At 45.1% G+C, this 22,800-nt stretch overlaps 1 long non-coding RNA gene across 1 annotated transcript; it reads right to left on the bottom strand.

The window, feature by feature from the left end:
- Positions 1-8,715: 8,715 nt before the first annotated feature.
- On the bottom strand, positions 8,716-21,632 carry LOC146753701 (uncharacterized). The gene is made up of 3 exons (XR_014939657.1): positions 21,505-21,632; positions 9,592-9,704; positions 8,716-9,048 (listed from the first exon to the last, which is right to left on the bottom strand). It is a non-coding gene; the product is annotated as an uncharacterized LOC146753701 (long non-coding RNA).
- Between the last annotated feature and the right edge of the window lie 1,168 nt (positions 21,633-22,800).

The following is a 22,800-nucleotide window of genomic DNA, read 5'->3' as shown; positions in this document are numbered from 1 at the left end:
AGACATCTCTAATTCCAGCTCAGGTGTAGCTTTACTTCTAGCAGAGGTTTCCAGTCATACTGGCATGCAGAGGCACGTGGAGATGATGTTCCCCAAGACATAGCCCTTAATCTGGAGACCAAGGGCACTACATATGGCTCACAGTGCTCCACAGGCATACAAGAGGCTTGTATGCTCCAGACAGGAAAGAGAAAGCTCTCCAGATGCTCTTCAGCCCACAGCTGACCCCTTTGATACTACTTTGTCCAGCTAGTTTTGAAACATATCACCCAAGCAGCATTTAGGGGATTATTCAGTGACATTACCACAGTACTACTATTATTAAAGTTTCTCCATAAGCAGTTGTAGATTGATGCTTTATTGCTCGCAGTTCCTTTTCATGTTTTTCTAAGCTTAGTACTTCCTGGTAGTGCTGAAGGTGCAGGCCAGCTGTCTGCTTTGTTGCCAGAAGGCCTCAGTTGTTCCCATAGATTGTGCCAGGATTAATGGGAGTCACCAAGTTGGCCTCCAGCAGTGGCACTGGCTGTCTCTCTTGCAAGGCTCATCCCTCTGCATCTGGTAAAAGAGAGAAGTCATGTCAAAGCACAGACATGAAGGAAAGAGTGCTGGACAGGGATGAAGGAAGGACACAGGGTGTCATATCTCACTGCCCTAGTGGGACCATGTCCTGCAAAGCAGCAGGAGGCTGCCAAGGATGGATCCCTCTGCTAAGCACCAACAGCTTTTCCAGGAGAGAAGTGTCTCAGCACCCCAGATGATCCAGTGCTTTGGCTTTTTGCAGGGGAAGAAAATCCCCTGTGTTAAATGGATGCTGAGATCCATCCCTTGCAGGACCCATTTGTGCAACCCTACAGAAATTCACTGTGTTTGGCTTGACCAAAGAAGAAAATAGCCAGGAGGAGCAGGTGTGCTTAGAGCAAATCAAACAGGCTAATGTCACCATATCCATCACGGTAATGGTACTCATCTTGATCTCATTTAACATCTAATTGAGGGTGCACAGAAGTTCTTTACCATCAGATTTAATTTGGACAAATCTTTTTACACAAAATGTAGCCTAGCTGAATTATTCAAAAGCCATAGGTCTACACAAAGAAATCCTGCCTCCTCCCCACTGTCCCTCCAATAGAGACACTTTTTAACACTGTACCAGAGTGTAGTTTAAAAGACAACTTTAAAAGTCCTGCCCCATAGTAGCTTCAATAGCTATGGGAATATTCTGCAACTGAAAGATCCTCAGGTGAAACAAAGTAGGTAGAGCTCTGCTCCTAACCCACAAAAACCACAGGCAGTTCAGTGCCATTTATAACCAGAAGAATGGATGATTTTATATGCAAAGTGGTGCCACAGCAGTGATGCACCAACACAGGGGAAAGTGCAGTGGTTTGGCCAATAGGCCCAATCTGGGATGTGACTCTGGTTCATTCCTCTTGTCACAAAGTCAGCCAGAGCAGGATGGACCTGCACTCTCTCACAGAGCTGGATGTGGATTCCTGCTCCACAAAACTTGTTTGTAAATGTCATGTAGAGCAATGCAGATGACCCCAAGAAGCAGTGGTGTCCACCCCACCTGCATTAAAGCAGGACCAACCAAAGCTTACCCATTTTTGGCAGCCATTCATCCAGCCCTACCCCATGAATGCAGTCTACTCTGGGAAGAAGCAAACACCACCCAAGGGAGCAGCATCAGAATTTGCAGAATATCTAGAGAAAATAATAAGCTAAGACAAGCGTGTTGGGCCAGCTTAGTGAAGGCCAGTTTTCTATTTATCCAATTAAAGTTAATTTCCCAGAAGTATGGCACCTGCTCTAACCAACAAGTGTTAGAGGAACACATTGTGCAAGTAATATGCATATGCTTCCTGCTAATGTGTGTGCCTGCTAACGAGTCTCCAAGTGGTCTTTTTATTACTTTCCCCCTTCCTCCCCCCCTTTATTTAAGGAATGGAGATGCTTTTGTTTTTCAGAATAAGCACTGAAACCATCATCCAGTGGGTTGTGCAGGAAAACGATGTGTTAGACTTCCTTGCATGAATAGAAGCAGGTAAATAGTTGTCTGTCCCCTGACTTTGTAATTTAAACAGTGTAAGCTGGTAGGGAAAGGCTATAATTGGAGTCAGAGTAACTGAGGTGAAAATTGCTAGGTGGCAGTGCCATCTGCGTCTTGTTTTAATTAGCCAAGTTTATTATCAGAATGTAAAACTTTCTGGTGCTCAAATCCTTGGCTTATTTCAGCCATTGGTCCAAAGCAGTTGCCACATGTCCAGGTAAGCACAGTTATAGATCAGAAAAGGAGAATTATCCTCCCCACTGATCTGGCTAACAGTTACCACGTCTGGGAGCAGGGACAAAAATATGACTAACCAAGATCATTGTCACATCTGCTTAGTGTTTCATGACAAACTCTATTAAGGCTAACAGCAGCACTGTTAATTCAATTAGATCAGTGTTTTCTTTTGCTGGCCATGATGCTTTTGGAAGGGCAGCAACTGTAGGCAGAATGTGGCTGGCAGTCCGCTGCAAGGAATAATAGCATCATAAATAATATATTAAGATGAAGAAAAATCTAGCAGGCTGCAGTAAAAGCACATCAGCCATAGAGCTGAACCCTGCAGTATCGCAAGGGGGGAGGAAAAGAGCAGCTATGACAGGAAATTATGACAACTACAAATGACAAGGACTGAGCGAGGGAACCAAACTCACTGGTGAAGCAAGGTGCAAGGGAGCACAGGGAGCCAGCAGCTGCGTGCCCTGGTGCACACACTCCATGGAAGGAAGGGAGGAGGCCATGAGCTGGGTTTGAGGGAAGGGATCTGACAGGGGCAAGCTCCCAGCTCACCCTCTGCAAGCTCTGCCTCATGCTGGCCAGGACATAGAGCATGTTTATGGGGACACTAGTCCAGCCTCTTCTGTGGTCAAGGTGGAAAAAATGAGGCAACGTGAAGTGTAAAGACCCTCTCTGATCTTTTCTTAACATTGCCTTGCTGTGCAGAGAAAGACACTCAGCACTGCAGGGGAAGGAAAAAAAAGAAAGAAAAAAAAAAGAGAGAGAGAGAATAAAAGAAAAAAAAATGATAAAAGAAAGCAAAATTTTATTTCTCTGACTTTTAGAAATGATGACATAATCTTATCAATTCTCAACAAATACAAGCCAAAGTATTCAGGCTGCTGATAAAGGTACTGCCTCAGTTGGTGCAGAAAACTGCAGATTGAGCTTTTTTTGTAACGCTGCTTCTACGGCGTGCGAAGCAGCCTTTTGTGAGATATGGTGGTTCAAACAGTTTTGCAAAGAGGAGACAAAGAGTTCATTTTACACTAAACTAGTTTCCTAGGAAACACTGCAAAATGTAACACCCCATCCCTTTGTGGAAGTTCAAAGACGTGTGTGTTCGTGTGTGTGCTTCTCTTCTGGTGTTTGGTATTGCTGGCCAACTTTACCTTTTGATGGCGTTGACAAGAATAGCACAGCTCCATACTACAGCAACCCACAATCTCAAGGACATTTTTCTCTTTGATAATCAAATAATTTCTCTGAACAGAAAAATGTTAATCCAAACCAAGACTCTAAGGAGGAGAAAAGCAATGATTCTCAGTCCACAAAGCCAAATTTCAGTCTTCAGACAGTCCCCATACCTAGTCCAACATTTTTTTTCTTATCTCTGTGCTACACAACACAGAGGGAAGGAGCACCCAGCAATGCTGATCCGGGACCTGAACATGTGTGCTTCTAGAAGGGTAGGCTATAAAGACCACAGCAGCTATCCTGGGTCTCCTTGGCTGCCCCCAGCTAGCTGCAGGTTGTCTCTGAGGAGCAAACTGAGCTGGAGCACTGAGCAGCCAGGCTGCTCTCAGTGCTGCCTTCCCACCTCCTTTGTCCTGATAGCAGGGCTGGGAACAGCAGTAAACTGGAGCACACACAGTGGCATGCCCAGGTTCTGGAAAAGGTCTCTGACACACATCCTGCCATTGGCCAACAGGGGAAGAAGTCTTATCTCCTCCAGTGTCAACTTGCCTTAATAAGGCCAGCAGAGCCCAAGCAGCTGGCAAATTAAGGGTCAACATTTGCTGCTACTGCAGAAATTTGGACTTTAGGGAACTAGACATGGCAGAGTGTCTGGGCAGAGAACAGAGCATCTTGGCATGGATTCCAGTCAGCAGCATAACTGGGCACTGATCCCAGGGAGCACTGACCTTTTAGGCACAGTTTCATTTACTGAACTCCAGGCTGTAAAACTGGGCCCAAACAGCTGCTGTTCTGCACAGGGTTCTGCCTAAATAAAGCTTCCTAACCACATGGAAACCATGCTGAGGTTCCCCCAAACCAACCTAGGACAGACAACCACAGATCCTGCAAGAGAACAGCCCCCATTCCAGGATGGAATCCACCAGGAGCTGCCCAGCAGAGCTGCAGGACTCACTTCCATCACCCTTGCAGATGTGCTACTTGCCTTGCATGGCTGCACTGACTTCCCAGTGGCACTTACTGACCATCTTCATCAGCGTGATGGAAACACTGAGGATGGAGGAATGGGATCTGCTGCATCCTGTGGCAGGATGCAGCCTGTGTGCTGGCTCTGATCTACTAGCAGGATTTAAATGCCTTCCCTAATACTGGAAATGTGAAGTGCATTAGGCTGGCTGGTAGGAGGCCAAAGAGTGTCCAGATTATTTGATTTTAAATGGACATGCCATTCTGCATAACAAACGCAACTCAAAATTCTTTGTTGTAGTTTTTCAACAAAAGCAAGCCAAATAAGTTTATCTGGAGATCAAACTACCAGCTACAGTGCCAAGAAGGACGCTCATAATTGACCTAAGAGCAATAACAAACGTGTCTTTGAATTCTGTGACTACATCCCTTTGAAGTTAAAGCAGGAGATATGAGAAAAAGGGACAAACCCTACCATGAAGTTCTACATGGCCATTTCCTGTTCCTACAAAACAGGTGAAAGGCTGTTGGGCATCACCAGTCACTCAGGCAGCACTCAGGTATGATGTCTTCACTGCTGTCAGAACCCTGCAGCACTAAAGTAATCACTGACAGTATTTGGCACTTGGGACCTTCACTTGCAACCCCATGGGTTGGGGAATCTGCCTGTTGGGCCAGCTCTGCAAAACAAGAGTTTAGCTCTGGTTGTAATACCAGCCCTGGAGCCTGTGGTCCTCAATTCTGGTGGCAATGGTACAGGAGAATTGGCTGGACAGCCCATTCTGTGAGCAGGCAAAATGAGGACTGAAGCCAGCTTGTTGCCAGACACCTGCAGATCATGGAGACAAGGGCAGCCACAGGACTCTTGTCTACCGTCACTTATGTCCATCAGGAGCTGCCCTTTCCTCCCCAGTGCCTGGTTTAATGAACAGCTTTAAGGGAAGGTGCAGTCCCAGAACCTGCAGTATCAGAAGGCAGAAACAGAGGAAAAAAGGGTTTTCAAAGGAAAAGAATGGTCTTTTGTGAAGAATTTCCAAATAGGGCAGGCTTGCAGGTAAGTCTGGTCTCCAGCAAAAGGAACAAAAGATGTCCCTTCCCTCGGGGTAGAAGCAGAACAAAGAAGAAGCCCATTCAAGTCTGAGAACAAGAGAGGGAGACCATGTGCCCAAGGGAGAGGTCTCAGCCCTTCACCCCCTGCATTCCCACAGCCACGAGAAACAGGAAAAAAAAATACACAGCAAGAGCAAACAAAAACTCTCAGCTTGAGGCTGGACTGCAAATTAACTGCATACATTTGGTTCTTGGTGCAGCATGTGGTACTCAGAAGTATTTTTTCTGGAAGTTCATTACTTAAGAGTTGACCATCACCAGTCTTTCCCCCTTCCTCCCTAGGCCCTTCACAAATGAAGTTTTCTAGTGGTGGAGGAATCTGGTGCAAAGCAGTCCTTTGGTCCTATCATAGATTCACATGGCTCTGTCAGCAAAGCCAAGAGCTGCTTGGGTGCCCCCCCCCCCCCCCCCGCCCCCCCCCCCCCAGGGCCCACCATTGCCTCCAGGGCTTGGATACAGGTGGCAGTGCCCTGAGATGTGAAGTGTGCAGGCATCCAGCATCACGGATCAGATCACAAAGGAAGCAATGCTGTAGTGGGGCAGGAGGGTAGGAGTAGATGGGACTAAGAATGTCTCTCTTCCCAAAAACAAGACTTTATGAGGCTGGAATTTAAGTCATTAAAGAGACAGAATGATCTTACTCATGCAGCTAATTAGAGGTTGCTTCACATAAAGGGAAAAAAAAGAACCCATAACATTTACAACAGTAAAAATGATGAGTGATTTGTTTCCAAATTGTGCCAAAGAGAAAAACCTAGAGAGCCAGCAAAGTTTTTCTCTTTCTCCTTAGAGGCTGGAAAACTGCAGGCAGCCAGCTGCCTCCTGCCTGGGGGGCTAGCACTAGCCAGGAGCAATTAGATGCTAGATTATAATTGGGCTTCGGTGAGCCACCTCCCTAATCAGCCATCAGCTGCTCTGCTGCTGTAAAAGCAGCTATGACAGTCCACCCCTAGCCTTTCTATCTACTTGTTTACAGAGGGTTTTGTAGTTCTGAGCTGAGAGAGAATAGGAAATGTCCTGCAGGTTGCCCATTTCAGACACCAGCTGGACACAGCCACCAAGGGACAGCCTCCCTTCACCTGCCCATTGGGCCACCTGTTGAGGGGGCATGGAAAGTCCCAGTAGCTTGGATCTCAACCACATCCATCTATATCTTCCTCTTTCCTCTCATCTCAGTATGGTTTTGGTCCTTGCTGTGACCCTGACTGAGCCTGAACTGAAGCTGGACTTGCCAGGCAGTGAATGGGTTTGCAGAGAGGAGCAGAGGAACCCAAACTAGTTTTGGCATCATTGCTCTTCACTGTATTTTTATGCATGTTACAGAAACCAAATGTGTTGGCATAACATACAGTCCAGTCACCTTCCCCAGCAGCATCCCAGGACCATTTTCCCCCAGATGCCCGGGACCATACCCAGGTGGGTTCTGAGTATCTCCCTGGGTGATGCTACCCCCTCCATGGGTGACTGATTCCATCAGACATAGAATACAGAATGAAATCTTGTGTTAAAACCAAATTTTCTGTGTTCCTGTGCGTGCCCATTGCCTCTTGTCCCGCCACTAGAGAGAACTGAGAAGAGCCTGGCTCCCTCCCATCAGGTATTTGTATATTTATATGTATTCCTAGTACTGTATATTTAATAGAAAAATAAAAGAGGATTTCTGTAACTAAAACAAGAAGTGATCTGAATAACACATTGAGGAAGAGAGGCAAGCAACCAGGAAAGCAAAAAAGGAATGCAAAGCTACATGGTGAAATACAAGGTTAGTCTATCTGCATGTGAGAGAATCAATTTTTTTTTTTTGTCAGATGCTAAAAAGTTTCCTTCTATTTATGTATCTCCTGAATTGTGTGTTTAAGTAAGAGTCAAAAGGATTTTCACCATTCTAATCCTCCAGTACACTATAGCAAAGCATCTCTGAAACTTCAAAATGGGATTTGCGAAGGGTTTTCAGATGGGACGAGGAGAAAATGTCTCACTGTGGCTGCCCAGACCATTCTGCTCCCTGTCCCCCCAGGCCCAGGTCCCTGAGTTTCCAATGGACAGTGCCCGGTAATACTGCAAACAACAGCAAGCAGTTTGTTGCAGTGGAAAATGTTGAACAGCCTTAAGTAGAAGCACATATTCACCCACATCCCACCACATCCATTAATGCAGGTAATGTTGCTACAATTAAAAACCATGCATTTCCTAAGGAGGTCCAAGAAACCACACTTAACCCACCTACTTAGAATAGTTCATCAGTATAACATATCAGGTGCCACTATGTGGTAAGGACTGGCAAATAACAGTGTTTTAAGTACTTCATCTACCATTCTTACTTGAAGACCTTTGTGCATTAAGGCAGTTTCCTTCTGAGTAGTTTTCCATTTAATTTCTGCATTTTCAATCACTTTGATGCAGAGTAGAAATACTCACAAGGCAGATTCGGGTGCATTTATTTAGGGCATAGGATTACAGCATAACGCTCTCCAAATAGACCTGAAGGTCATAACAATTTTTCAGACCTTTTCTGAATCCACCTCCACATTACCACGTGGTGACTGTTGTTATCACCTGCCATAAGCCATGTCTATAGGATTCCCTATGAATGAGCCCAGTTCCTCTGGGTAGCTTTCCTCCCTCTGCATTGCTTTCTGCCTTACTAAAGCATTAATTCCTGTCAGTCAGCAGAAAAACCTATCAGAAATTTTGGCTTTAGTTAAAAGCCTCGAACACTTGCCCAGATAGTCTGAAGATAGTGGGAAACAATACTTGGCAGAATGAGGATACCAGTGGCTCTGGTGTTCATGGCCAGCTATCACCCATTTTGCATTTGCAGGAGGAAGATTTCATAGTCAGTATCGCACTTACTGGTAACATATAGAAGAAAATAACTGCAGATGAGTCCAATCACAGAGATGGAGGCAGTTGTTAGAGAGATGAAGTCTTTCTGTTGGCAGGCTACCGAGCAGGAGGGTAAACATAATTACGTGTAGGAGGCCTTACAAGCTCTGCAAATAATAAATGCCAGTCAGACAGGTATTTTTGGTAATAGTTCTTTGGCCTAAAGCTATGAATTTCCTCAAAAATCTCACAAGGAGAAGCTGGAAATAAAGATTTCCCTATTTATGTCCCTTTTTATTACAGGCTTCCTTTTTGGTTATAGACACACAATTCATCTTTCCAGGAATGCATTTTCCTCATGTTTACAGACAAGCAAAATATCTTTATTATAACACAAAGTTATTATGTTTGTATCATTTATTGATGTTTCTGAAGTATTCTAAGGACCATGGATTAACGGTGCTATAGGAGTACCAAGCACTCAATATGTTATTAAGCTTGTCCTCAGAATCTGTTTATTTGGTCTTCATTTCTTCTGATGGCACAGACTTCAGAGCAAGACACAAGGAAGGCATTTCCATAACCTTTTCCCTCTCATCACTATGTGGGATGAGCAGACCCAGAATGTGTGCCATCTTCTGCAAGGTGCGGTGACAGCACTTCACAGGCAATCTGAAGTCACCCTGTACCCAAGAAAGAAAGAGAAAAGAGAGAAATGCATAAGCTGATTATTTGCATTAGTTTCTTTCAGCTCATCCCTATAAGGAAGGGATGGTGAGGGCAGTGCTGTTCAAAGCAGGCAGCTTTGAGCCCTGCCTTGTCGCTGCAAACAGCCAAGCCTGGGTAAAGCAAATTATGCGGCTGCTGCTGGGCATTTAAAATGTATATGAACAAGCTGTCACTCTTCGATCTGAAACTTATTCAGTTATTCAAACTAATTCAATTCCATCACCCAGCCCTGACACCCTGGTGCCTCCCACAGACTGTTTTAATGGGAAGTGATATGTAAGTGCAAACACCTCAGAGGCGGGTGGCAGGGGGACATTTCTGATTCAACAGTCATCGCTGTGGCTGTTAACAGCAACAGCATTTATGCTATCCTAATTACGCTGTGAGCGCGAGACACACCAGGAAGGCCCATGCTCCTCCTCCTGCCCCTCTGGCACTGCCTGTGGCCATCCCTACATGTCCAGTGCTGCTCCACCTACCATTGAACCATACCCCACCTGCTCTGCCTGCTGATATGAGCAGCATGCGGGCTTTCAGTGTCCCCAGCAGGGCTTACATCAGCCTTCAGCATCTCCTCCTCAGCTGGGCTGGCTTGAAAGAAAATGGTTGACTGCAAAAACAAACAAACAAACAAAAAAAAAACACAAAAAAAACCACAAAAACAAAACAAAAAAATAAACAACATGAGATAAAACAACACTAGCAGTAGTGAATGCTCCTCCCTGTGAGTCCATCTTCATTTAACCACAACTCAGATTGCTGTAACTGTGAGCATCCCTGATGGAAACACTGCCTACATTGACACTTGTATAACTGTAAGAGCAAAAAGAGAATAAAGAAAGGTTTTGCCTTGAAACTGTGCTCTCATTTATGCTGAAGTTCCTATCAACAGACACTGTTGTCCAAGACTTTCAAACACCAGCAATGCCTAGTCATGGATGTTTTGGTTTCAAAACAGTCTTGCGTTATCTGTGCAAGAAAACAAACAATAAAGAGCCTCTCTGCTGAATTCAGCACAAACGAGATCCAATCCAACAGGGTTCTCCCACAGGACAAGGACTTAGTCTGTCATTATTTGGTTTTTAATCAGTATTCCAAAGAAAGTATGAAGTCTTTGACATTGGCACCTGCAGAAGCTGTAAGGGTCACCCAGCACCAGCTGGCAAGCAGATCAGATCCCACTGAATGCCATTTTTCAACCATTACTGGGGACTCAAGATCTTGCTATCCCAGGGAGGATGCAGGGATAGCTCATCCCTACCAAGACTGCTGGCAGCAGGATGCACCAGGAGCCACCAGGCAGATTAACAGCCTGTGATTTACAGGGCCAGGCAAGGATTGCTTGGTATTCACATCCCACTTAAAACTGTGGCCATGGCTCTGGTGAGATGCTACTGCTGCCATCAAAGCTGTTTCAGGTCAGAAATCTGAGAAGGTGAAATGCATAATGGAGATTAAGAGCCTTAGCTCAGGTTTTACATCCCGTTAATGGCTGAGCTGAAGGGAGACCCTGCTTCCTCAGACTGGCATCCAAGCAAGAGGCTTCTGCAGACACAAGGGCTGAAGATATGATCCCGCCTGTAATCACAGCATTCCTTTCATCCTCCCAGGCATGAGTAGGCTCCAATGGCCCAGCACAGCCTTGCTGCTCCTTGCTCAGGCCAGGCATGATCCCATACCTCTGAGAGCACTCACTGGAGAGGCCAGGAGTGCAGCTGGGCACTTCAGACCCAAAGGAGCCATGTCATGTATGCCTCCCCTGCCATAAACTTGCACCTGGGCAAAAAGAATGCATTTTTAGGAGAAGTGATACACAGGTTAACTCTGGATTTGGTTTCATTACACAACCACAAGGCAATAAATTGCACAGTGATGCAAACACCAGTCTACACCAGTCTCCTCTGCTTTTGTTGTGTACATTTCCTCCATGGGCAGCAGTGCCAAGAGAATCCCAGAGTGTGATGGCCGCATCTTTCTGACACACCAACACATTGTCACACAACACTGGCATCACGAGATGAAGAGAACTCAGAGCAGAAGCCATTTGAAACCAGAAGGCTGCAGTGCTCTTGACTTTATTTCATGTTGTGCACACATACAGTGGCCGTGGCTGAAAGATCAGATACTAAAGACCCCTCATCAGGAGTTTTGCTGATAATAAATGACTTTACTTTGGAGTAAATAAATGACTTTCCTGTACAGCAAAGACCAACCAGTTATCAGAACAGACAAAAAGTGTCAGTGCTTTCAAAACAACAGCACCTTCACTTATCATTAATGTCTTGTAGATATGCAAAATATGTAATAAACATGACTCTAGGAACCTGTATGTTGTGTTTGCTCATCTTATCTTTCAGAGGGAAAGTATTTACATACCTAAAATATATTCACAGTAATTTGTCAGTCACTGAAAAGAGCAGGATTCACTGCAAATGTTGAAGTAATTTTCTCACCATAAAAGCTTTGTTTGCTTAGGTTTTGTAAATGACTGTGTTGCATGTAATAAGAGGCGTACACATCATTAATTTTATATTATTACTGTTTAAAATGCATACTGCAACAGGACATGAGAACTCCCAAAATGTCAACATGGGCACTTTGGCAGTACAAAGCACACAGCAAGCTCATGATTCCCAGTACAGGTGTGTGTAGGAGCAGCCAACAAGAGGCAATGGGGCCAGCTGTTTTCTTCTTCATCATCTTCTACCCATGGCCTGCATATCCCAGGTACATATATGGGAGGGCAATGTCCCCGCACCTCTTTTCTCTTAGCCAGTCTGCAAAGAAAGCCTTGAATTTCAATTTGGTGCTCAGCAAGAGCACTGTGCACCAATACAAGAGCACAATAACACCATTTGATAGAGCCCATTCTCAGCTACAAAACACTGTTTCTCAACACACTAGCTATGCACTTTCACCAGTGATGAACAACAGCATGCACCCACCACCTCACTGCACTCACATTTACTGTTTGGTCCCCATAAACATTCAGCAAGCATCAGTGAATGTCAGTGGGTGCCATTTTTTCTTCACAGAGGAATTCAGTTCAACACCTTTGCTTCATCTGCACTTCCATGCCAGATGCCATCATGTCAGACTGCCCCTCTTCTGCCATCTGTCACATAGCAACACCATGAAATGTGATATTGGTAGGAAGGTTCAACCTCTACTGTTTTACCACCAACATCTGCCTCTAACATTATGAGCCAATACGACAAAATAAGAGGTGTTACATTCAGTGCACAACACTTTCCCAGTATGCACACAGACAAGGAGTTAAATCCCAGGTTTGTGTTTCATACTACTTCAGAGAAGGGAGGGAAAATGCAGGTTCTGGTCACAAATGTCATTGAATAGCTGGTAACAGCAGAGTTTCACTTAAAATAGCAGTAGGTCACACTCACACGATGCTTTTTTAAGAGGGTAAGGTCTGGTGCTAGCTGTAAATGGGGAAAGCAGCGTGTGGGAAGCAGCTCAATTGACAGGCAAGGACCTGAGAGGTCACGTAATAGGGTTCAATCTCTGTTTAACCATACAAAGCTGAGCTGGGAAAGTGCATGTTAAAGTAGTGGATTGGTGAGGAAAGTCTCTCTGCCAGGGCTGCATCCCTCCCAGATCCAGCCCCACAGAGAGGCTGAGCCTGGGGTCCTGCCGCTCTGGCAGGCAGCACTCTGTGCCCCTCGCAGAGTGGTGGGGAGGGGGCACAGCAGTGGAGCATCACCTGCCCCAGGGAAGTGGCTTGGAGGGAATCATACCCCGGGCAATCCCTTGGAGGGCGGAATGTCTGAGCTGACTGCAGGCAAAATCTGCAGCTCAACCAGGCATAAATACAGACAGCTTTTAGCCTGAAACAGCACACAGGCAAACCAGGCAACAAGAGCAGTTCAAAGACACCTCATTTACTTAGAAGCACGAGCCTCATTCATTCAGAGAAGACACAAAGTGGAAAACCTAGAGGATGGAGATGTTTAAAGCAGAAATTCCAAGCTAGTCCTGAAATACTTCAGCCAACGTACACATAAATTTGAACAGAAGGAAGAAAAAAATATTTGTGCCTTCAGAACTTCTGTGGAATAGCCTGACTTCAGTTCTTGGTGCACTACGCTTCACACCTATTCTGAACTAGCTCTGAACCTGAGTTGTGTCTGATAGGTCAGAATTGTGAGTAACAGCAATAGGAAGGAAGGAAGGGAGGAAGGGAGGAAGAGAGGAAGGGAGGGAGGAAGGGAGAGGGAGGGCTTTTCTGGGGACCACTGCCAGTGCTGAGAATGTACCCTAGGGAAAGGAGAGACTCCTCAGAAGGAAAAGTTCTACCCTACTTTGCAACTCTTCAATGCATCTATTTTATACCCTACTCTGCTCTGAAATCTCTTAAGCTGCTGCTGGTCCTGTGCAATCCCAGGGTGTAGGTACTGTAGGACATCTGCACACAGTATTGCATGGGATGCCAGACAATCAGTTCTAGTAGCTGGTGAAATCTTTATGGAGCACAGATTCCTTTAAGAAGAGTAAAGAATACATTTACATGCTCCATTGACTCCCCTTCTCTTATCAAATCTCATCTGAAAACAAGTATTTTATTCTTCACTTGTACCTATTAATATCTCACTCCCTTAGATATTAATTATTGTTCTGCTTTGCAGATGCTCTATTTAAAGATTACAGAAATTTCTAATTGTAGTTTGGGCAGGCGATTATATGCAAAATAAACCATTATCATGAAGGTTACTCTAGGCTGTCTTATTAAAGATGAGCACATGAAATACAGCTGCACATACACTGAAAGCCAACTCAGTCACACCCATTCTTTTCTCTTGTGAGGAGCAATGTCCTATAGCACATCTGGATTGGTGAACATCTTGGGAGGGCAGCTGGGCCCTGGCTGCAATGCTGTCTCTGGCCTGGGGATGCAGCCTTGTTCTCTCTGTGGGTGAAAGGACAATCTTTTGGTTTTCCACCCAGTCACTGCCAGCAGCAGCTTCTGCATCCTTCCTTATACTAATCTAATTGTAGCCAAACATAAACAGGGTGTGACATAGCTCAAGAAAAGCTCAATTAGGTGTTCAGCAAACAACACACAAAACATTAATGGGGGGGAAGGAAAAAAAAAAAAGAAAAAAGCATATTTTAATTAAAGAAAAAGGTGGAGTGGCTAATTATCCAGATGCTCTGGTTTCCTTGGGGTTATACTTCACAAATATTTGTTTCCCATGTTAATCTGGGAGCTATGTATGTGACTCTCTTATAAATATTAATTGCATACTATAAGCGAAAATATCCTTACTCCTCACCGTGCAGAAACCAAGTTATAGCTCACTCTCTGACACCCAGCAATGACCTCTAACAGATTAATGTCAGAAAATTAAGTGGTTTTTCCCTTGTGATGCCTGGTCACTTCACGGTCCTAATGGAATGACCCTCAGCAACAGCCTCTGAAGCAGGAAAATGCTGCTCCGCTGCACAGCTTGGGAGAAAGAAGGAGCAGCAGTGCTGAGGGGGCTGCAGGCAGGATTCTGGGTTTTCCTACTGCCAATGAAATGTGCTGAGCTAACAGAGATACAGGGATGGAGAAGGATCTGCCTCGTGCATGCATTAGGTAATGTGGCCAGCAGCACTTGGCACTCCTCTGCTGGCTGCAGCAGTGCTCTGTCAGCTTACATCTACTGTAGCTACATTTGAACAGTATATATTTCATCTACCTTTGATAGTCCTTGTAACAAAATACTGTAAAGTGCATTGCTGGAATTGAATCTGCCATAGCAGGACACCAGAGTGGAAAACTTAAGATTTCCTTCTGTCTCTCTGATAACTACACTCACTCACAAACACAGTAACACACACCACTAAATGCTTTTTGCATACCTATGCATTTCTCTGAAGGACAGGAATATTTTGCAGCTCATTTATATTACTACTATTCATTACGCTATTCAATTACACTAAGTGCCCTAATTACTTATTTACAAGGGGTTCGTAACTCTGTACTTTTTACCCAATGTGTGCACAGCACCCTGTTGCTGTACACTCCCCTGCCCACAGGGCCATAGAGGGCAGCAGGCTGCAGGGTACCACACCATTCACCTCCACCTGCTCCCCCCAGGGCCTAGCCCTGTGGCATTGAGACCTTCTTGCCTTTGCCAAAACATCTAGAGCACGCTGTCCCTCCACAGAAAGCCTTGTTTTGTGTACCAAGGCTATCCTATCTTCAGTTGGGCTTTTCTTCTCCAGTTGAGGAAGCATAGTTTGTACAAGATTGCAAGTTTTCTTGTCTACTCTACTATCCACACTGAGTATAATCATATCAGCAAACCCATTTCTGAGGTGCAGCCTCCAGAACTGAATGCCCCAGCTCAAGGACCTGCCTGTTGGGCAAAGCAGAAAGTGTGCTTCCCTGCCTTGCTGCTTCATGGTCCTGTGTACATCCTGTAGGCGGGTGGTTTGCAGCTTGCACCATGTCTGAGTGCAGCTGTTTATTTCTGTTTAAAGTCATATTGAGCCAAATTTTCCTCTGCCCTTGCTTGTACAGCTGGTGTTTTCTTCATTTGTTATACCTCACATTCATCCCGAATGAGCTGCACCTTCTTTTTTTCAGTCCATAACTCTAATTTGTCAGTGTTAAGTGGGATGCTAATCCAGGCTTACAGCCTTCTTGTAAAAACACTGATAAGCATGATCACTACCCTTGCATTCAGGTAATTAGCAGCTTGCTGAAACAGTCCCAGTGTTAGGGGCTGATGAACTGGTTGCTGACTGCTGCCACTGTGTCCCTGGGTTCACTCCACAGCAAGGATAATCATTATCTTCCCAATAGGCACACATCAGTGCTGGCTTGCCAGGCTCCATGCTGCCTGCACATATGCACACAGCACTGGAAGTTCGCAGTGGAAGTGTATGAATGCATCCTGTCCATGCACAGCCCTGTGACCATGCTGGGAGTCCTGCAGCCATCACTCACCTGGCACAATAACATTCATGCAGAGCCACTTCCCTTGAGTGAGGATTGCACTGACCAGCACTTTTACCCATCAAGAACAAAACCCACCCCACAGTTCACACCAGGTCTCCTGGACCTCACAAAGGTCTGCACAGACCCAGGGACAGTCAAATCTGGAAGTAACCAAGAGTGTGCTATCTGCATCCCACAGCCTGTGGGAGAAACACTGGCATGATGAAGGCCCAGGGGTCTACCAGACTTGGCTGTTCTGGGAGTGCCAACCCAGGAAACAGAAAGCTCCTGTCCTGGGGAAAGGCTCTGTGGGCAAATGATACCATGATGGGGCGTGAATGTGCATATACGTGGCAGGAGGTGTGTCAAAGCCATCATGGATGAGGAAAGCCTTTCTTCACTCCTTTTGACTGGGTATCAATCAAAGCCACATATGCAGAAGCTGGTTACCAGCTACTGTGTTCCAGTAGAGATTTGGCAGCACATCTGGACATCTATGGATGACATCTTGTTGTCCGGCTATTCTCAAACCACCTCTTAAACAAGCTTCATCAGCACAGAAACATTTGATCTCTACGTTCAAGACACATAAAGTAATTAATTATTTTGGAAGACGTGAAAAACAATTACAAAATATGCTTAACACACAGCAAGTAAAACATGAAAGGTTTCTTTCTCCCCCTTTCCTGGCCTTTCTCTGCTATTGGTTTGATAGCACTTGGGCTTGGCAGAGCCCCTGGCTTATCTCCTGCAAAGGAGCTCAGACTTCCCTTTGAAATGTCTGTGCTCTTACCCTCCTCCCCCTGAAGCATGTTCCTGAGATACTCCTGCACTTATCAACCAAAACAAACATTGACCTGCTCTTCGGAGGGCAAACCCTGCTTAGTAAGGCCAAGCACTGCCTTCTGGCCTTGGCCAGTCAACCAGAAATTCCTGGAAGGAAAAAAGTGGGCATGCTCTGTCCCCAACACATCCACTTTTTAGCAGGAGGAGTCTCCCTCCACTTGCACCTCAAATTTGAAGCTAGTCTGAGTGCCAGCAGGTGCAGCTGGACACTGACATCCCTATGGAATGGACATGTGAAGCAGAACGCTGATCTTTGCTCATGCTTGTGCAAGCTGACCCTCTCACAGCAGCTTGCCTTGGGCCACACTGAAGTGAGAAGATGAGTGAGTGGCAGTGATTCTGTGGCATCACTGTGCAGGAAGCTCAAGGAGCTCCAATGGAGCTTTGAATTTAAAGGAGAAAATGCTGAGGGGGAAGAGCTCAGTCTGTCCTCATGCACGTGGCGGTGGTGGCTGCGGTTTTTACATCTCTGCAAATATTGCTCTCAACAGAAACTCAGTTTACCTCCATGAGCACAAGCTGCTTTCATGTTATTACCCAGCGTGTGGTACATGAACTGAGCATACAGTTCCTATTGCGTAAAGTTCCCTAAAACAATAGCCTGTGGGAGGAAGAAGAGAGATCATGGAAAATAAGGGGACAAATGGCAACACTTACACACAGCAGAAATATACAGACATTCTGGAAGAGTTGCTAATGCTAAATTCAGCACAGGTTTTCTGAAACTCCAGTTATTTCTTTATCTGGTTTTATACCGCAAGGAGGATTTGATTGGTGAGAGAATTGCTTTGAAGCGCACTTAAACCCTGTAAACAGAGCAAAGCCCTGGTGAGTTACAACCTATCTAATTTAAATGAAAAGACATCTCCCCAGTAGTGTCCACATATGCCAAAATACATACCACAAGCTAGAAAAAATCCTCAGAACCATCTAAATTTTACTTGCTGATAATAAATCCATGCAAATGGACACAGTGGTGTACACCTAAATGTACGATACAACCATCTTAGTTATAAATATTAACGAAATTTCAATTCATATGCAATGCAACAGAAAATGCTAATTTGAGAAATGTCTGCTACCAGATTACAACATACTTAAAAGGCCTCTGCTTCAACATGCACTGGAGAGGTGTGGAAAATTCAGAGCAAACTGACAACATGTTTGATTTATTTTTCAGAAATCTCTGGGGCTCTGTCAACTTATCACAATTAATTCCAAATGCAAAAAATAGCTTAATATTGCGTGTGAAGCAGGAATTGGATGCTATCTCTGAATCTCTGACTGCCTTCTGACAGGAGAGAAAGACTACTTCATGCAACCGTGTGAGGCATTTCAGTTTCATTCCTCTGTTGTGACAGGGTAGGACAGAAAAAGAATCCTGGGGTGGTGGGTTGGCTTGTTTTATACCACCACCAGAGTGAAAATGAAATTACAAATATTTCTGCCTTCTCACCGTCAATAGTGACAGCTTAAGGGAAATAAGAGCAACTCCTCCCGAAGCTCTGTGCACCATTACTCCATCATACTGGCAGGCTCACGCACGTACAGGCTCAGAGCTCACTCATGCTGCACGACACACTCGTGCATTCTTGAATAATTTAGATAAAATATGTAGAGACACTGGGGTTCTCACTGTAATTATTCGATGCTGATGTTATCCTTTCCAGAAATCTCAGAAACGTTGGTGAGGAATACTGAGGGTCTGAGTGAAGCAAAAACCTAAATAAAGGAATTGGCCCCAAGAAGTTGCTCATACTTGCATTAAACAAATTGCCTGCATCCTCTGTGGGCAGAGAACATCCTGGATGTATAAAATAAAGTGGTCAATATATTTAGCTTGCCTGACTGGCACTCAGATAGCGGATCACTGCAGACCTTGACAGTACAGCAGAGGTCATTAAGAAATAGAAAGGAAGATGAAATGTATCTTGAGTGTATTCAACACAAGCAAGCACTTTGTTTTTACAAAGCGGGCAGGTAGGTCAGCCTTTCCTGCTCATGTTTTCCAACAGCAGAGCTATGTTGCGCGCACGGTGGGGAGAGGTTCAGGATTTGCCAGTTTGCTGAGATTTATCCTATGGTGCGCAGGGCAGTGAGAGAGCTCAGAGTGATGCTCCTGTCCCTTTCAAGACTGAAGTCCCCTGCTGTTACATACCATGCCACTCACACTGCACTGCAGCCATGGGAAGGATCACCATTGATTATCTCCATCTTCATGCAGGAAACCATATTATTATTTTGTTGAGTGTCCTCTTGGGAGGGAAGTGGCCCCAGCAGCAGATGGTGAGGCAGTAGCAGCTTCCCGAAAATCAAAGGTGGAAGTTTTGCATGACTAAAATTCTTAGAGAGATTTTTAGCCGGCGCTTCTCCCACGAAATGCAAATCATCCCCATTGCTGGGCTTGTATCTCCACTGCAAAGCACACCCAGGGGAAGAGGAGGCAGCAGAGGGTCCAGTACATATGGGGCCTTGTCCTACACTTGGTGCGGATGGGGAATGGTCAATCAGCTGCATGATGCACAAAGCCTCCTCCATGGTCGTTTTGCTGCAGGACAGCAGACATGTGTCTGCTTCTAAAGTCCTGCCCTGGAGATTCTGTCCAACAGCATGTCCCCTACAACACTGTGCCTTGCCCTCCCTGTGTGCCTGTTCATACACAAATGCGGCCCTGCAGCACCAGAGACCAGGATTATGCGATTAAGCTAACCACCTGAATATGTATTTCTTTACACAACAGCTAAGCAGACTCTTCACACCTCCCTAAGCAGTCAGCAGAGATGTAGATCTCAACATTAATGCAGATTAATCTCGGAGCACCGCAGAAAACGTCTCATAATTGGTACAAATCAACTGGTTTCAATAGCAATCATCTGCGGCCCACCAAGTACAAAGAAGCTGTGAAATGGATTATCTGAGTCAAGAGAGGAGGGGGAGAGAAAGAGATAGGAACAAACACCAGCAGAGACCAAACAGGAAGAAAAGCTGAGGGAGTACAGATGTGTTTTCAAGGGTGCCGTGTCCGCTCCAGCAGCAGTTATTGCCTTCTCCTATAATGAGCTGTTATCTGGGAGAGCAAACAAAGCAGCACAGCTCACTTGCTGTCAGCAGTGGATATCAGCAGCATGGCCCGGTGTCCCACCGAGTGCTTGCACTCTGTTTCTGGCTGTGCCCAGCACGGAGATTGGCCCATGGTAAAGCTGTCTTACCAAGGGTGCCTTGGGGGCTTTATAAGACTGGCTAAGCCTGTGAAAACAAAATAAAGGGCCTGCAACAACAACAACGAATTAACGCCTTACACTAAGAGATACTGCTTTGTATTTACGCATAATTTCTAACTGCAGAGGAGAAATACTATGTGATCACGCTGGCTTATGTAATGTGTCCAAAAAGCCTGTATGTTATGGGGGTCTCAAAACATCATGATTCCCAAAGGAGAAAAGCATCTGCTGCTGCAGTACGAACACATCATTATGGCTTTTATTCAAATATGAGGCAACGGGTAAGAGAGCTGCTGAGCTGTCATGTCTTGAAACAGAGGGATGGGGCTGGGGCTGGGAGGTGGGGTCTGATGTGATACAGAAGATGCAGAAGAGATGGAGAGAGGGACAGGGGCTCTCTGGGAAGGAAAGAGAGCCCTGCCTGGAGAAGGCAGAAAGGCAGAGTTACAGTATACAGCACGCATCAGACTAATTCAAGCCTTGGCCTTCCTGCCCTGCTGGGGCACTGGCATGGGGGAATTCTTAGAAGCAATCACATGCAGCACAAGCACTATCATCACCTCCAAATAGAAAATTGAGTTTGCTTAGAATCAGAGAATTTGCATACAATTTAGCAGTGGAGAGGATAAAGCACTAAAACGCATTCTTCCAACAAGCACTCCTCAGGCTATTGATAGCTGCCAGAAAATTAAAACACCCACAAGGGCTTTTTCTTCAAAGAGTATTAATTTGAATTAAACACATAGAATGCAGCCTAGTAAAATACATGTATTAAAATACATTGGAGAGCATGACACGCTATGGACATCTGTAGATGATGTGATCTCACTGTCCCGCTGAGCAGAAGCACAACATTCCAAGGAGATTTTTGAAGAGACAAAGAAGAGTGAAAAAAAGGGAGAGATAGAAAAAATAAAAAAAAAAAAAAAAGAAGAAGAAGAAGAATGCAACTGAAAAAAAAAGGAAAGCCTGAAGAAGTCTACCATGAGTCAGAAAGCAAGTTGTCTTTATTGTCTATATTTGCTTTTCACTTCAGTATTTGCATAACACTACTCTCAGAACTACAATGCCGTGCTAGAGGAATGACAGATCCCTGAAAACACCCTATTGAAAAGCATCTGGACACCAGAAAATAATCGTGTAACAAAAAGAAAAGAGAAAAGGCAATTTTCTTGGTGATATGAAGTTACTAATCTGCCACGAGGGGCTACAGCATCACAGGTGCCTGAAGTCATGCATAGTAAAGTGACACAGGACTTATACCTTTGGACGAATCTGGTTACTTAATCAATGGGAAAAATGTTGTCCACCAGACACAGGAACTGAATACAACGTTTCCACGGAGTGTTCCATGCTGTATATAAAATATGGCTACAAAACAAAATGAAAATGCCTACCAGAGGGAACTGAAAGAGCAGGTGAAGTGGAAGGACACCTGCAGAACACCAGTGTGACGTGCAGTGATGGTGGAATGACAGATGCGTGTTTTCCGTCCACTTAATGGAGCTTGTGAAGGAAATGAAAGGAAGGAAGTGACATCATTGCTGGCACAGTTTGCGATAAACACAGGCAAGTGCAGTCTAGCCCCTCTGACTGGGGCAAGCTCGATACTACTTTGTTCTTCAGATTCCCAAGGAAGGATACCAACACCAGGCAAGGTAGCCCACAGGGAAGGGCTGCTCGGCAGAGCCAGAGCCAGAGCCAGTGCAGCTCCAGAGGGACTGCTTGCCAGCCTGTTTGCAATTTGATCCCACTTAGCACAAGCAAATATCAAAATATGTTGTTTCTACACAGAAGACTGAAGACTATTATGCAAATCATTCTTATCCTAATGCACAGGCAAATGACTGAATTAGAGCAATAGGATTAAATGTTAATTTGTCAATATGATCGTTCAATTTAGAATTTTTTTTCTTTTTTCTTTTTTCTTTTAAAGCTGAGACAAGACTTTCTGTTCCATCAGTCAAATGTTTCAAGGGATGACGTCTTTCTCGAGAAAACTATCCCTAGAGGAAAGTAATGGACTAATTAAGGCAATTAATGGTGAAGGCATCAGGTGCTTCCCTCCAAATCACTGTGCAAAAGTCACATCCCTGAGCCCATGCTGCCTGTGATGTGAGCTGGGCTCCATCCCTGTAAGCATTCATCCCTGATGGGCGGGTTGATTGTTGCCTCCTATCTCAGGGGGGAATGTGCTCCCACATGTGTTGGAGCTGGTGCAGAGACCATATACAGACATGACATTTCTACCAAGCTAACACCACCTTAAGTCCATAGTCTGTATTTCTAGCCAGGATCCACAGCTGGTTTTTCCAAACCTACTTTCTATGGTGGTGTTGCACCATGAAACCTGTGCTTCTCCCCAGCTCCAAGGTGCAGCCATTCACCAGGCAGTCCTGTCTGATTTTATTGTCTCTGGCTGCAGAGAAAGCCCAATCTGCTGCTTCACCTCCGGCAGGGAAAGATGAGTGGAAGTGCCTGACTGTGTAAAGTACAGTACAAGTAGCACTAGGCTCTGATATAGCAATTCCTGTCTGAGACAATTTACCTTTTGCTAACTATGCAGATATCACAAGCAGTTTTAGAAGTGAGGTGTTTGATGCTTAATCTTGCACCTGTCCTAAGGACTGAGCTGGGCTTTTCTTAGCCTGGATCACACTGCACAGAGCTGCACAGACAGAACATTTCAAATG

Source organism: Coturnix japonica, chromosome Z, assembly GCF_054131305.1.
Source record: "Coturnix japonica strain WE chromosome Z, WE-NBRP24, whole genome shotgun sequence".
NCBI lineage: Eukaryota > Metazoa > Chordata > Aves > Galliformes > Phasianidae > Coturnix > Coturnix japonica.
Note: the sequence above shows the minus strand (reverse complement) of the source record. Positions and strands in the feature narration are given on the sequence as shown.